Genomic DNA, 17,132 nt, shown 5'->3' with positions numbered 1-17,132 from the left:
CTGTATGAGAGACAGAAAGTGCCAGACTGAAAACGTTGTGGGTGTTTATCTATGTATATAGGTGTTAGTTGAGTTTCTTTACATTAACTTTAGTTGAGTTGCTTTACATTAACTTTCTGCTGGAGAAAGATCTCAAATGATTAACAAAAGTCAGACATTTGAATATAAACTAAACATTTCTCATCAGCTATACACATCAATTTTACAGCTTTCTTTTTACATGTCAACAATTCTCCCATTTTTATCTATTTTTATGTATACTTCACTAATAATTCTAATAACTAATCATTCTTTATTGGCATACTTTATGGTTCCATGAAGAACCTTTAATATCCACAAAATCTCTCCAATGCACAAAAAGTTCTTTATAGTGGAAAAAAGTTCTTCTAATTATCAAAATGTTCTTCACACTTAAAAAAAATGTTTGTTTTTTTTTTGTTTTTTTTTTAATAGTTCATTTTTGGTCTTTTGGGGAACCAAAAATGGTTAGTCTGTGGCAACCACCCTTTTGGAATCTTTACTTTTACTTTTATATTTGAGTTATATTTTAGGAGAAACATCTAAGAGAAATTTGATACTTAAATGACATGAACCGAAGATCTCCATTTTGAGCAATAAAATATTCCTCTGGGAATGAAGAAAAGTAAATAAACCATCTCTTGTTGATTTTTATTACTCAGAGGTTGCTCTTTAACAGCTCAGGAGGATTAACAGAGATCTAAAAGCATCTTAATGATGAAGAAATGCCTGGGTGGTAGATAACACACCATGCTGTCTAGCTAGGGGGCATTATATTTTGGTCTTCAAGCTCTGTTGCTTACATGGCAAAAATGATCCGCCACAGTAAACCACCACTGGGCCAGTGGTAACAATGCACCAGCATGTCAATAACCTGCACAATGAAATGGTATGTGGTCACCATTCCCAAGTGAATACAGGAGTGTGTGACGTCTGATGTAAAAGGAGACTGCACATATAAAGATATGCAGCGAAATATACTGTATAAAGAAGATATAATAAAAATGAGAAATAATATTAGAAATAAACTGCTTTCACCCTGTGTTAATGAGCAACCAAAATGTCCATCCAGAGCAAGCACTGTAGCCCTCCCCAACATATGTGTGTGTGTACAGCTAATTGAGGAAGTCTGGGGGATGTGTGTGACTCTCCTTGGAGGCCACTCGTCAGTTGCCATAGCGACCTGCTCTCCCACCTTGTGTCGGTCCTGTGCTTTTGTGGAGGTGTGAGAGGAGGTGGAGGACTCTCTCTAGTTTTTCTCTTTCCACCCCCTCTCACTGCCATACTGTCTCTCAAAGCTGTTAAAAGCACCATTTTCATTCTAACTATTCGGTTGGCTTAGTGAAAGTGAACAGGAAGTTGACTGTAATGAGAAATTGGTTGTTTACAGGTAAAGAATAACTGTGGACAAAGGCTGTAGATATAGTCAAACTGCATTTGGCATCTGGTTAGCTGCTTCAGTGCCACTGCAATTTGAAAAGAAAACACAAGTTTTGCATGGAAGTTTAGTGCTTTCACCAGACGTGGAACGGCCATCCATCACACAATCTGACAGGGATGTTTTTCTTGTATTTCTGAAAGGTAATTGGCTAGAATGACAGGACTTTATCTGCTGTTGGTGCAGGCGTTGAAATGTTAATTTTACATCAGTCAAATGTCAAACTGTATCAAGAGAGATGATTGGACTGTTGACTTTGGATTGGTCTTTTTCAGCGCTTAAAATGGATTTCCAAGGGTTTGTGTTTGCTAAGCTCTGCGATATAAAGAGAGAAATGAAAAAGAACAGTGCAGAGAATATCAGTAATCTTCTTGGATTACTAAGAGTCTGCAGAAGCTAGCATGATGGCTTGTAAAAATAAATTTGCCTGCTTGTCTTAGAGTTAATTCATTTAAGTGGTGTCAGTCAAGTCATACTGAGGGAATTGTTTGAAATTATTATTTGATACATTATTACATACTTTTCAAGACTGAGATATAAACTAAAAGAGGTTTAGAGAGGTTGGCAGTCACTGTGTATGTAAGTGCTAGCCAGGTTGCTAAAAAAGCCAGTGGAGCATGACGCTAATGTGAAGCCCAAGGCAAGCGTATGCCTGACTGCTCTAACACCTGCCTCCAAAGCGTATACATGACTCTAAAGCAGAAGAAAATGCCTTAACAGCCTATAGCTAAGGTGTGTTTACCTGAGAATCCCATGGATGGTTTAAGAGAAGATCCTTCAAATGGAGAAACTAGACCTTGAAGGAGAGTCTAATCTGTCTTAATCAGTATCTGTGACAGTAACTTAAAGGATCTTTATTGGTATCTGTTGTTCCATAAAAAACCTTAACCATCCATGAAACCTTTCCATTGCACAAAAGGTTTATTTATAGTGGAAAAGGGTTCTTTAGAGTATTAAAATGTATTGGTTCTTTTGCTGAAATTTTCTTTAGAGAACCCAAAATGGTTCTTCTATGGCATCACTGCGAAAAAAAGGTCAGGTTTTTACATGCACTTTAAAAGTCAGACTCCTGATTCTTTTAATTAAATCTTTGCACAGTCGATAACATAGATCTAGATAATGTGATTGTAGCTTGGCTTCATTCAGAATGTATTCATGTTAATCGAACTAATTGACATTGTATGCTTATGCTAAAAGACAAAAGTGACGTGTGATGTGTATTTAATCATACTACTATTTGATTACAGACAGATGAAGATGAAGTTTGCATTAAAAAAACCCCAATGAAGCAAGATTATAAGTGTGCATGTACAGGATTTGACTGGCCCAGACCTTGCTATAAAGGATGACTGAGTAGCTGGCATGAAATGAACCCTGTCAGCTAACAAGCACGCGCACACACACACATGCACGCACGCACGCACACACACACACACACACACACACACACACACACACACACACACACACACACACACACACACACACACACGCTAACCTAAACAAACTTTTATATTGTTTCAGCTGAAGGGCCCCAAAATCTTCAATCAAGTACACTGGACCAGACTGTGAGAAAGGAAAAGAATGGTCATTGAAACATACAGGATGGATTGAGTGTTAAAAAGTCGAATTATTATAAAAAAAATTAAATAAAATGATATTAAATAATAATAATAATAATAAAAAAAAAAACACTTTAATTGGAAATGGGAAAATGAGTAAATAAAAGTAAATAAAAGAGTCATACCAAAGACTGGTTTCAAAATCAAAAGTTTTTATTAATATCTTGGATTATTATTTTTTTTTTTACAGTTTTAATTCTCATTTTAGTTTTAGTAATTTTGTCATTTTTTAAAAAATATTTCTATGGAGATTTATTTTTAGTACTTTTTTTTACTTATTTATTTCAATTAGTTGCCAAGATTTCAAATTTTCTAAGTTAATTTTTTTTCATTTTATTTTATTTCAGTTTTATTTCACTTACCGAAAACTAATAGTTTTAGTTAACAATAACAACACTGGTTTAAGAATGACAATAATTAAACCGTTTTATCTTTTGTGAGTGAGTAATATCAGAGACAGATGAAGAAATATCTCTCCGAATAGAATGTGTTGTGATTTGTTGAAATTTCGGTCAGTGTCCCCACGGCAAGGGTTGCTATTGTAATCTAGGAGGTATGTTTGTGTTTGTTTCTGAAGCCTGATACCCCCCCAGGTTGACACTTATCTATTTTACCACCAGCGCTCACAAATACAAACAGCATGGACACATTGTCCAGCATTATGGGTAATTGATTGCAACGGGCAGGGTGTGTAATATGATGTAACATATCGTGACAGAGGAGACACTTTCAAATCTAACAAAATGCGATTCAGATCTGAGCAAACTTTAGATTCAGTTCAACAACAACTCTCATGTGAATAACATTCATACCCACTGAACCAATGAATAACTCTCTCAGAACAAAATCAATACTCATTGCTTCGATTTAGACCGCTCCTTACAGTTTACCTTAAAACTGAGAAGCATAACCTTGGACATCTTGTTCCTTTCAGTCTTATGTTCACTTCAGGGTTTCATTGTGGTTTTGCTGTCCAAATTTTTTTTCCGAAGTCTGGTGCTTTTGTTTTTTTTTTAAACCCTAGATAATGTATTTCTCAGTGCTGTACGACTCCTTCAGACTCTCGCTGCCAAAATCAGCCCTACTGACCACCCCCCACACAGTCTGCAGGGGGCCAGGGAGTTTGTGTGTGTGGAGGGAGTGTGTGTGCAAATGTCGGAATGTGTGTGTGTGTGTGAGTGTAAATGTATGTGTGTTTGAGGGAAGTACTTCCTCCTTGCCAGTATTCCCACAGCCTCCATTTTCCTGTTGTGCTCAATGTGTCCTTAACAATGCATTGGAGCAAATGCACACCTTTTAGAGGTGCAAGTTAGAGAAGAAAGCTTTATAAAGGCAAAATATAACTGCACACTCACTTCAGCATTTTATTTTTCGTTTAGGTAACAATCCTTTGTCAAGGTACCTTGCTGAAGTGAGTGTGCAGTTATATTTTGCCTTTTATATTGCTCAGTGTGTCCGTAACACACAAATATACAATAAAACCCAATCACCATCATATTCATTTGAGTTTATCCTGTGTATATGGAAGTGCCTTTCTTCCCATTCCTTCCATGTCTGTCTGTTAGTTTATCCCCCCGTAACCTCGCCGATGGTTATTGAAATTGCATGGTTGGTATCAGTGAAATTCCTCTCTAAACTGATGTAGCTGTTGATGAATTACTGGCAGCGCTGGTAATTCATTCCAGAGACCGTAGTGGACAGAAATCATTTATGGGAAATGTGTTTGAACCAAACCCATCGTATTCATTTGACTGTCCTCATAGGGTGTGTGGTTATGCTGGTCGGCACACACTCTGCCACGTCGTTTGGGGTCCGCTCCCCCGGCCCCCCTTACAGCCCCCAGTGCAGACCAGAGCGCAGTGGGAAAATGAGAGACAGCTTTTCGGCGTGGTGGAGGGAATGCTCGGACGATGAGAACATGTAGTGGAGAGAAGTCAATAAGGAGGGGGAGCTGCTGACTGGCCTGTGGAAAAAGAGAGAGAAAGGAAAGGAGAGAGAGCAACATGTCATGATTCAGAGGAAAAATAGTTTGTTTTACAACCGTGTTCACATTTCAAGGGTCTTTCATATAGATCAGTCTATGTTAAACTAGACAAGGAATCAATTTCACGGAATGTATGTTACACATGGTATAATTGGTGTATTTACCATGTGTAACATGGTATAATTGGTGACTTCAATTGTCGGGCAGCCTAAGGGATAGTTCATCCAAAAATTAAAACTCTGTCATCATTTACACACCCTCATTTTGTTCCTAACAAATAAGACTTTCGAAACACAAATGAGGATATTTTTAATGAAACCTGTGTGATTTCTGTCCCTCCATTGAAAGCCCATTCCAACAAAATCTTGATGCTTCAAAAAGGCAAATTAATCCAATTAATCCATACGAATCAAGCTGTTATTCTACAGTAACATGATCACTTCACATTATATGATGAACAGATGTTACGAAAATGGAGACTTTCATTCACATATAAACACTGATCAGCACACTCAAAAAGCTCAAATGTTTGCTTAACACACAAGAACAAGCCTCTTATGCCTTCTTATGCATCAAGCAAGAACATTTGAGCTACCATTCACTATATTTGATGTGCTATATTTCACTATATTTTGTGTGATCAATTTTTATATGTAAATAAAAGCCTAAATTAAACATGTGTCTCCAAGAAGACTTGGATTAAACCACTCCACTGATGTGGATTACTTTTGAAAGTTTTGGTAGAATAGACTTTTAATGGAAGGATAGAAATTTCTCAGATTTCAACACAAATATCTTAATATGTGTTTTAAAGGTCTTATGGGTTTGAAACCACATGAAGGTGAGTCAATGATAACAGAATTTTCATTTTTGGGTGAACTAAGCCTTAAATAGGGATAGTTCGTCCAAACATGACAATTCTGTCATCGTTTACTCACCCTCATGTCATTCCACAACCGTATGACTTTCTTTCTTTGGTGGAATGCAAAAGATATTATGAAGGATGTTCATAAGGATGTTTTTGTTCATACAATGAAATCTAATGGGGTCCAGATTAACAATTTGGACCCCATTGACTTTCATTGTATGGAAAAGAAAAAAGAAAAAAACACAGACATTTTTATAATATCTGCTTATGTGTTGTACAGAAGAAAGAAAGTCCTAAAGGTATGAATCGACAAAAGGGTGAGTAAATGATGACAGTATTGTCATTTTTGGGCGGACTTCCCCTTTAAACATCAGGACAAAATGTGAATACTACTATAAACATTTGTCTGACTCATTTACTAGGGGTGCACACAAACTAGACCCATATGGCACAAAGCCGTAATGCCTATTACATTGCGTCACAGGAAATAACCTTACGGGAAGCGTCTTTTGATAAACAGAACCTGCGCTGATAAAATCCATAAAGGAATATTTTTAAAAGTTGGATTTAGGGACAAGTTGCGGGGGTTACAGTTGAGAAGTGGAAAGAAAGAAGAAGAGTAAAGGGGGAGGACAGGAGGGGGAAAGAGACGAGAGGGACGAGAGAAGCCAACAATGTGACAAAGAAATGAAAATGATAGAGTGTCTGCGAAGAAGTAAAGGATGAGTGAGAGAGAGCATAAATAAGAGGTTATTTTGAAGTGAGTGCCTCAGTAGGAAGACAAAAGAGAGGGGGCGAGAGAGAAGAGTGGTTGGCAAGGTCTGGAGGCCCTGGCTTAGCTCTGAGTCTGTCTCCTAATGGGCTCAGGGCTCCCTGATTTTCAAAGCCAGAGGGAAACATGAGCGCAGACTCCAACCTCAGCATTCCAACACACACACAGTCTCTCAGACCAACCTCGATCTCTCGCTCTCTTTCTGTTTCCCTTCTCCCCAACTTATAACAAACACTCTCATCCTTGCGTTCCCTCTCAATCCAACCTCAGCCTTACAAACACACTTTCCCTCTCAAACCCACTTAACCCTTAAAGGAATAGTTCAGCCAAAAATGGAAATTTTGTCATCATTTACTCACCCCTCATATCCTTCTAAACCAGTGTGACTTTCTTTCTTCCATGGAACACAAAATTAGAATTTTTTTTTTTTTTTTTTTTCCATGCAGTTGCAATTAATAAAGGTGCTGCAGGGATGACGTATTTTTTTGTAGGCCACAATGTCACTCCAGAAGTTAGATTTCTTTGACAAAAAACAAACAAACAACAACAACACCAGCAACAACAAAAAACATTATTTTATTGACATGGTAACACGTATTTCACTATTAACTACAACTTTTGCCTCAACTCCTTATTTACTGCATATTAATAGTTAGTAAGGTAGTTTTTGTAACCCTTAAATGGTAACACTTTATTTTAGGGTCTTTTAACTAGTTGCTTATTAGCATGCATATTAATAGAATATTGGCTATTTATTAGTACTTATTAAGCACATATTAATGCCTTATTCTGCATGACCTTATTCTACATTCTTAATCCTACCCAATACCTAAACTTAACAACTACCTTACTAACTACTAATAAGCAGTAAATTAGGAGTTTATTGAGGGAAAAGTCATAGTTAATAGTTTATATGTGTTCCCTATACTAAAGTGTTAAATTGCAAATTTAGGTATTGGGTAGGATTAAGGGATGTAGAATAAGGTCATGCAGAATAAGGCATTAATATGTGCTTTATAAGTACAACCAATATACTAGTAATATGCATGCTAATAAGCAACTAGTTAAAAGTGAGAAGTGAACCCTAAAATAAAGTGTTACCGTTGACTTTTGGATTATTGCAGAATATAAGCTCTGTGACCAACAAAGGTTTATGATTCTTTTTGTTGATCAAGATAATCTTCACAAGTGAACACAACTTTTATTCATTTTAAAGCAATCGGTAGAAGTAAAAAGCTAAAGTTAGGCTAAACGAACTACATCAGGGTCACATCACTTCACTGGCTCCACCACTAAGCTTCCAACTCTTTCAGTCTTTTTTTTTTAAGTCGGAAATTTTGAGTTAGTAATAGTTTTCATAAGTGAGAGTATAAACAAAACAAGGCTGTAGAAGCGGAATAGTGTGTAGATGAGTTTATCTGTTTAGCGTGATGATTTTAATGCTGCCGACATCCTCTGTAGTGCCATTTAGCCACTTGTTAGCAAGCATTTTTTTTCAAGTAGGGTATAACTAATGTATTTTATGTTGTAGAATAAAACTTGAAATCTTGAGCTTGTGTCAGCAATAGACTTTATTTCTGGCATTTAATCAAAAACTCTCAAAAAACCCATAGACTTTAGGGACAATGAAAGCACGGAAGTGGAAAAAAATGTTAACTTGTTTCCAGGTTTTAGGACTTATAGGCCTACCCACAGCTCTCTATGAGGACTGGAGCTTTCAAGCTTCAAAAAGATTGTTTCATAAAAGTGATACATATGAATCTGTCATTTTAAAGGGTTAGTTCACCCAAAAATGAAATTTCTGTCAGTAACTACTCACCCTCATGTCATTCCAAACCAGTAAGACTTTTTGTTCATCTTCAGAGCACAAATTAAAATATTTTTGATGAAATACAAGATTTTTTTTTATCCTCCATAGAAAGCAACATAATTACCCCACTGAAGGTCCAGAAAAGTAGTAAAGACATTGTTAAAATATGTCAAAATACGCATGTGTCGTGCCAATAGCCGGGTCTATTATGTAGAACCCGGAAGCGCTGCACTGTGTTTACCATGTCAACAACATAGGAGACTGACAGGGGAAAGACGAAACTGTTGAATAAAGTCATTATTTTTCTTTTGTTTTTGCGCTCAAAAAGTATTCTTGTCACTTCATAACATTAAGTTTGAACCACTGTAGTCACGTTGACTATTTTAACAATGTCTTTACTACTTTTCTGGACCTTGAATGTGTTGTCTCAATTTGTGTTCCGCAGATGAACGAAGGTCGTACGGATGTGGAATGACATGAGGGTGAGTAATTAATGACAGAAATTTCATTTTTGGGTGAACTAACCCTTTAAGTCTTCTGAAGCCATTTTTAGGCTTTGTGTGAGTACCGACTCTAATTTTGTCATTGTTAGCAATGTACAGATCATGAACCAGCCATTCTTTGGAGTCAAATCTTTTCAGTGAACCATTTGATCCAATCCCTAAAATTAGTCAGATTGATTCATTCACATATCAGAGTCAGACAGTTTTAGAGTTCAGTTCACTGACTCATTGACATATTTGCAGTGGTAACAGGCTATATAGTGGAAGATTATCAATGAATAACAACTTAATAGTTTGTTCCTCACACAGATGATTTTTATCCCTTCAGAAGATCTAGAATAGTGAACAAGTCATGTGGACTATTTTTAATGGAAATTTTATGATGAAGCTTGAAATAACAGACAGTCCTAAATAATATATATTTAAATTTGGCTTAAACTACAGTATTGCTTCATTAGCATACAGAGTCAATGTTCCATTGATGCCTCATTATATTGACCATTTAGCAAATGAGAGCAGCAAACTGTCACTGACATGCAGCCCATGCTTTACTGTTGTACAAACAACTGTCTTCATAATGCCACGGTGAACACAGACTGCCGACTGCCTTCCGCTGCTTCACCACAACCTGTGATGCTTCTGCCTGACCAGACTCAGCCTCACTACTCTTCTGAGTCCCATCAAAGTGCCTTGATGGCTATATTGACTCGGGAGTGAGATTACAAATGATATCAAATGTGTCTCTCTTATTACAGATATTGGAAGTTGATCAGTTGGTGTGTAAGTGAACTCTCCTCCATCTGACACATCAGTTTGTTCTCACTCCTCTGACACCACAAGGCATCACCATAGCAACTTCTCACTCTGTCACCCTCCTTTGGTCCTGTTGAGAACACAAGATATGGTAACACACTTTCTCTCTCTCTCTCACACACACACACACACACACACACACACACACACAAGATGACCTCACCACATCTATATTGTTCAATAGAGATTTGAAGTTATTGCTCTGAAAATTGCTTGGCCAGGACATTTTAATTAGTTGTGCTTGCTAATACAAGCATCATTATAGCTCTGTTCCAAAATTTAGTGGGCTGACTCACTATACCTTTGAAGACAGTACCCTAACCATCATGGAACCTCATAAGGGATTGATTTGGAATACTCTACATTAGCAGAAACTCAAATAGCGTGCTACACGTGTATGTGTCATGAAGGGGGAGCAATGAATGCAGGAGAAGATGAGGATCTTTTTTTTCTTTCCTTTTTTAATGCCACGCCAGCTTCTATGGCTATGTTCATGGTGAGAGCCAGGTTTAGTTATTCTCCAGGTTTAGTTATACTGTATATAAGATACAGTATTTAAGATTCATTTTTTTTCTAAAAATCTTAAGACTAAATTTGGATTTACTTGGTTAAAAACCTTAATCAACATTAAAAACTACAAGAGACTACAAACATGGCACTCGGGACAGGAAGTAGGGTAAAACGGAACTAAAGGTGCACCAGGGTAAAAGGCATAAGGACTAGATGCATTTGACTATGGCACAAAAATTTGACAATGCACATGGAAATTTGGCAGATCCTTGACACGATCGCGGACAACAACACAAAGCTTATCTAATATTTAATGTTTTTAAAATGTTTATTTATGTAGCAAATGAGAAAAAAATCGATAAAATTATTGACTATATTTTGAGACAGAGGTCTTGTTAATGTTTTCAGTTTTGTTCAAGGTAATTGAGGGTACGTTTACATGACAACGATGTACATATACAGAAATTTGTTTTCTTTTAACAGACGACAACATTGTCAAAACGATCCCCATTTACACGGATCCACAAAAACGACTAAAAACGCTGTATTATCATGCCAGGCCAGTAGTTGCCGATGTCACTTTGTAAAGAAACACTATGCGCCAATATACTGAACATGTTATACGCATGCACATGATGTCACCGTTTTCACAAATTCACATTTTTGTAGTTTTGTAGCTTATCATCAAGTTGTCCAAGGCCCATAACCTCTGGTCCTATCCTAGCAATTGATTGTTTTAGGAACTAATTAATAATAATAACTATTATTTTTTCTAACCAAAAACTAATGTTCACAGAATATTCTGGGAACCAAAAGCTGTTAGCTGCGATCATAGAGATTTGAGGGTATAGGCTCCTTTGAACTAAGCCAATAAGCAACCAACTAGCAATCAACCTTTTTAATTCCATTATTCTCCGTTGGTCACAACAATACTCCAAGGCCCTATAACTTTTCCAGTTGTTTGTGTTATACTGGATAAAGAGATTGGAATACAGAGGGGTTAATTAAAATAAGAAATATCTATTTTTACTTAATTTACTGCTTGTTTATCTTATTTCAAATAACCTTTAATTTAAAGGGGACTTATCATGAAAATCTGACTTTTTCTGTGTTTAAGTACTATAATCGGGTCCCCAGTGCATCTACCAACCCAGAAAACATGAAAAAGGACAACCCAGTAAATTTGTTTTGTAATATTACCGCCCCTTATGCTGCCTTCAAGTGCTATCGGAAATTTGTTAATTCCCACTTCTGAAGTCGTGATTACGAGCTCATCGCATTCGAAATGGGAGGGTGTTCATGTGCTTTTTATATGTAATTACGATAAATTCGAGAGAACGTTGAGGCAGCATTAATCTGCACGTTTCCACCCGTGGCGCCACCATTTTGTTTTCGCAAGCGACAATAGTGTACCAGTTCTAACGCCATGTCAAAAGTTCAGGCAAAGCAAGCGAACTGTTCTGTCGTTGGCTGCACTGACAGAACACTATTTAGAGTCCCAGCCTCAGAGTGCAGTGGATTTATTTTATTTTTAATGGAAATCCCCCAGGGCTGCTTTAGAGAAGAGGAAGAGTTGTTGTAGTAGAGCGTTGTTGCCATGCCATCATTTTACACCGGACTGCTTTACGAACAAGGATCAATTCAATACTGGATTTGCACAAAAGATTAACATGACAGGACATACTAGTTGATGAGTTGAATCAACTCCACAGCAACTACATAAATGTATTCACTAACCATTCAGAAATGTCCAGTTGCACTGTAAAAGTTGTAACTTCTTCCTGAGTCTCTCCATCAGTGTCCGACTCCGGTTTGAACAATGTAAGGCTGAACATCGTTACTGACAATCCTCATTTTGGCTGCGTGAGATTCTCCAGCTTTGTTGTTGTTGAGCAACTGAAGCGTGAGCTGTTAAAGCTCCGCCCTCTTTTGGAAAGCGGGCCAGAAGCAGCAGCTCATTTGCATTTAAAGGGACACACACAAAAACGGCGTGCTTTTGCTCACACCCAGTTAGGGGAAAATTTGACAAGCTATAATAAATGATCTGTGGGGTATTTTGAGCTGAAACTTCAGACACATTCTGGGGACACCAGAGACTTACATCATGTGAAAGGGGGCACAATATGTCCCCTATAATTTAAGTATTGTTGAAGCCCCCTTTCAAGTTTGTTGAGGCCTCCTAGTGGGTCCCGGCCCCCTGATTCAGAACCACTGACACAGATCATAGAAGTAGCCTAACTGAATATCATATAGCAGAACATAGAAAAAGAACATTATAGCAACCCTCTAGCAATCAGCCAGATCATCTGAGCACCAGGGAAAGCACCACTTACATTTTGTTACATTAAAAAATCTATTCTAGAAACTGTTCTATGTTATTAAAGTGCAAATAAAGATGTAACCATTTTTGCTAGTTCTGATTCAAACAGTTTTGACTTTGTCATCAAATATTTGCTGAACCTTGTAATGGGTGTGGGTCTGGATGGTAGTAGTGGTTTAAAATGTGTGTTAACAGGAGTGAAATGTGCCCTTGGCTGAACTAGCACATCTGGCCGCCCACCATCCCTTCCTTATCCCTCCCTCTTCTCATGTGTCTGCTGGGCAATGGCAGATCAGGACAAAGCTACAGTGTTCAGGGAACTGTACTGCTGTTCCAGTACTGCTCTGGACAGCTGGGCAGCTCCAGGTGAAATAGACCACCAGTCAGTGGGCAGGGACAAAAGAAGCATATACACACACGCACACCCGAGGCTCTACAGCAACTCTAAATGAGGCATTGCAGAGGGTGGACTTCAGTAAAAACCTAAATCTAAAAATCATTGTTCAAAAAAAGAATATTGAGAGGATGATATTCCAGACTTTTAGAAAGGTTTCAATCCATTATAAAGCTGAAAACAATAGAAATGAACCCTTTAAGAGAGAAAACTGCTAATCTCAGCAACCTTTGTGAATTGTTGCGCTGGTTCTGGTTAGATGTTTGTTTTAGAACCAAACTTCATTGTTGACTGAAAAAATGCCTTTCACGCAAATGTGCATTGCCAAGCCAAAATTCACTTATCTATTCATTTCTGGTACACTTTTTCATATGTATATCCAGCATATATCCAGTAAGTAATAATAAGAGTTTGAGCAAGAGAAACAACATATCACCTCTAATATATGTGGTCGACCTCATAGCCACTCCAAACTGTAAACAAATTTCTGTTGTATGTTTTTAGTTTAGTTCATTCCATCCAGTGGCTTTAGAAACCAAGAATTACAATCAAAAACAGACATTTCAAGATCAGAATGGAACAGAATTCTCCGCCGATGAATGTGCAAAAGATTATTAGATCTAGCTTTCTAAAATTTCCAGAACTTCTAGCATGTTTACTTAAATTTTGATCTGTTGGCTGTGCTTAAACTAACTTTAAAAACCAGTTAGGATTGATGAGGAGCGCACTGAGAAATCCTCTAATTTACAGTAAAATAGATTTGTACCACTTTTATTCAACTTTCAGTCTGAATGTGCACATTCCATACATTACCAATCAGACTACAAGCCTCTTCAAATGCTTTCATTTTTAGAAGTAATGGGGAGAAAGGTGGGTCATTCTCAAAATATGATTTCTCGCCTTGTATAATTTTTTTTTTAATATACATATTATAAAATGGTTTATCTGTGTTTTGTTTTGTTTTGCACGTTTAAAAAAGCATTTGAATTTCCCAGGAACTGAAAAAACCCTCTCCCTAGTCAGAGTATACTACATTTGAGGAAGAACTTTCTTTTCAACTGTTAGTAAGTATGATTGCAATACAATCTAGACATACTATATCCACCATGTTGGCATTGTCTATGCAGATGTGATCTCTGACATCAGCCATGTGCCATTTAAGAATGTGATGACTCCTCTCCCATGGCATCATGGGAAGAGAAAGTGTCCGTCGGGTGCACAATTCAGTTCACTTTGTAATTTAGAAAGTTTATGTATATAAATATACATGTAGAAATCTTTTTTGCTCTATAGCTAGAGATCGCTTTAAGGACATGCCAACCTAATCTATACTTTCATACATTCATTTAGCCTTTTTACACAGAAGAAGTTTGCAAGAGCATTAGATGTGCAACATGTCAACGGAAATAATTAGGTCAAGTCAGATCTTTTTTGACATTTAGAGACTGTATCCACTTATTATAGAAAATTTAAATATATGTAGGCTACAGTACAGCCAACTTATTAGACAGTTAAAAAGTGCATTTACACATATGTATGTCCAAATTGACTCACTTATTTTTATCAAAGCAATAAAAACATCAAAGCTTAGATCAATAGCAATACCTTCCACAAACATCCTGTGCAGAGTTGCTAGCATGCTTTAAAACCTATACTGTCTTTAGTTCATCAGATGACAACAATAGTGTGATAAAGTGTTGTGTGTCTGACAGCAGACTAGTCACACAGGAAACCAGTGGGCAGACAGGCTTGTACATTGCTCCAGCTTCGGTTAACACTTCCTGTCGCTGGATTAAGCACTTCCTGTTTTAGTTCCAGCTGTTGAAAACACCTCTCATTCTAATATATATGTTAACTGTTACAACAAGCAGTAATTACATCTTAACCTACTTCTGGTTTGTCGTGTCTTGAATAATCCTTAGACACTATATTCTTATTCTTATTACAATCATTTATATTGCAATTATATTCAAAATGATATTCATACCTCATCTGTGAGTTTAAACCTCTGGTGCTCCTCGGTCACAAAAATGTTACGTTTAGTTTTGTTTTGTTTTGTTTTTTTAGAATTTTTTACTTCATCGTAATCAGTGTTGGAGAAAGTTACTTTTAAAAGTAATGCATTACAATATTGCGTTATTCCCTAAAAAAACTAACTAATTGTGTTTTTTATGGAAAGTTTTTTATGTACTTTTATGGAAAGTAATGTGTTACTTTTGCGTTACCTTTTCTCACCTGCGCTGGGCTTGCTTGTTTGTTTTTTAACAAAAAATAGTTCTATTTTTGACAAACGTAAGGCCCGTTTACACCAAAAGTGAAATGAATAAGCCTCAGGCTGAAGGAAATGCATATTTACACCTGTACAGTAGAGAGAGAGAGACAGAAAAAAAAAAAAAAAAAACTTTCAGCTGTGCTGCCATTCTGCATTAAAGAAGAAAAGGATACAGGAGAAGGAAGTTTAACACTCTTATTTCTAAATCTATAATCTAAAGAATTTTTTGCTTATTAGTATGGGTGAATTAGATCATTGCAGGTCAGGAGCAAAGACATTGGGTAATAAAGTGAGATTAAATACATAAAGTATATTTGTGTCATTTAATTATTACAGGTTTGAGTAAAATTCTATTCATTTTGAGGAAAACTGAATATTTTTGTGAAATGAGTAAATACATGTTCACATTTAGTCTAGAACTACAATAACTATCTTGTTCACACAGCGCACACAACACCTCTGCACTTTATTTCTCTCAACATGAGGACAGGAGAGCTGTCAATCAATAAATGTGAAAAAGTAACTTGCATTACTTTTTTGAAAAAGTAACTTAGATATTTTGTTGTAAATTGAAAAAGTAATGTGTTACTTTACTAGTTATTTGAAAAATCTGACTCAAGTTACTTATAATGCGTTACCCCCAACACTGATCGTAATGGTACGAAACTTGGTAAAGGTTTTGGCACTTGCTATGTGGGAAAAAATAAAATAAAATCATGGACATGTATCAAAAAGGTTAAGTGGTCCTGAAGAAAAAGTCACACTTTTACTCATCGTGGTCAAAAATGACCGCATTGGAAATGGATGGGAACACGAATTTCATCTAGTGGAAACTTTTGGTACTGCACCCAAACTTACTGTAAGCTAATTTTTTGGAGACAGGGGTAGCTGCAGGTCAGAGTAATGGGTGTGCCGAAAGGGGGCGTGCTTAAAGGTGAATTGCTACAACAGAAACTAACCTCTAACCCTACCCCATACCCTGACAGACAGTTTTTGTGACCAATTAAGACCTTTCTCCACACCCCTCGTCATGCCCATTACTCCAACCTGCAGATACCCACACTTGGACTGCATTTAAGTCCATTTTTTATGCCCTTCCCTTACTAACTTCCCTCCGTCTCGTTCACTTGGATGTACGTCATTGATTCTGATAGCGGAACCCTTGAAATGTGTTTAAATGGAACGCCCTAAGACCTGGATCACTTGGAATCTGCTATGGAGTGGATTTATTATTTACAGTTTTGTTTTACTTATGAATTTGTTTTATGCACCATTCTATAGGCCTGTATGTACTGTATGCTTGGGCTGTTGGAGAAAATATAAAAAAATTTTACACAAACAAAAATGATAACATACAATAAACTATAACAGTCAGTTTACGGTAACTACAAGTATTATGCAGGTAATTGTCAAAATAACTCCAATATCACACACTAGAGTTGTGTGGGGTGAGGGTAAATTAAGTGCTATCTGCTGTGACATCACAATCATGGTGCATTGTGGTATATGGATCTGAAGTGTACATATTGAGTACGCGCTACCTCGGTCAAAATTAAGGGGTCAAGTGTCTGTCCAAATAAACTTCCCTCACCCACTTGATGAAGTTGTAGGCACTTCAAAATGGTGGCAGGGATTCCCCTGAGGGGAAGTGCTTAGGGAAGTTCGCAAGTGTGTCTAAAAGTGGAGTTAAATGCAGCCACGGTATTTTGAGATATCAAGCTCATATCAACATGAAAAGCTACATCAGACTACAGAGTAAAACGTGTTTTGGAACATGTATATTTCATATAAAAATTGAAAATAGTATT

Source organism: Ctenopharyngodon idella, chromosome 1 (assembly GCF_019924925.1).
Source record: "Ctenopharyngodon idella isolate HZGC_01 chromosome 1, HZGC01, whole genome shotgun sequence".
Classification (NCBI taxonomy): domain Eukaryota; kingdom Metazoa; phylum Chordata; class Actinopteri; order Cypriniformes; family Xenocyprididae; genus Ctenopharyngodon; species Ctenopharyngodon idella.
Note: the sequence above shows the minus strand (reverse complement) of the source record.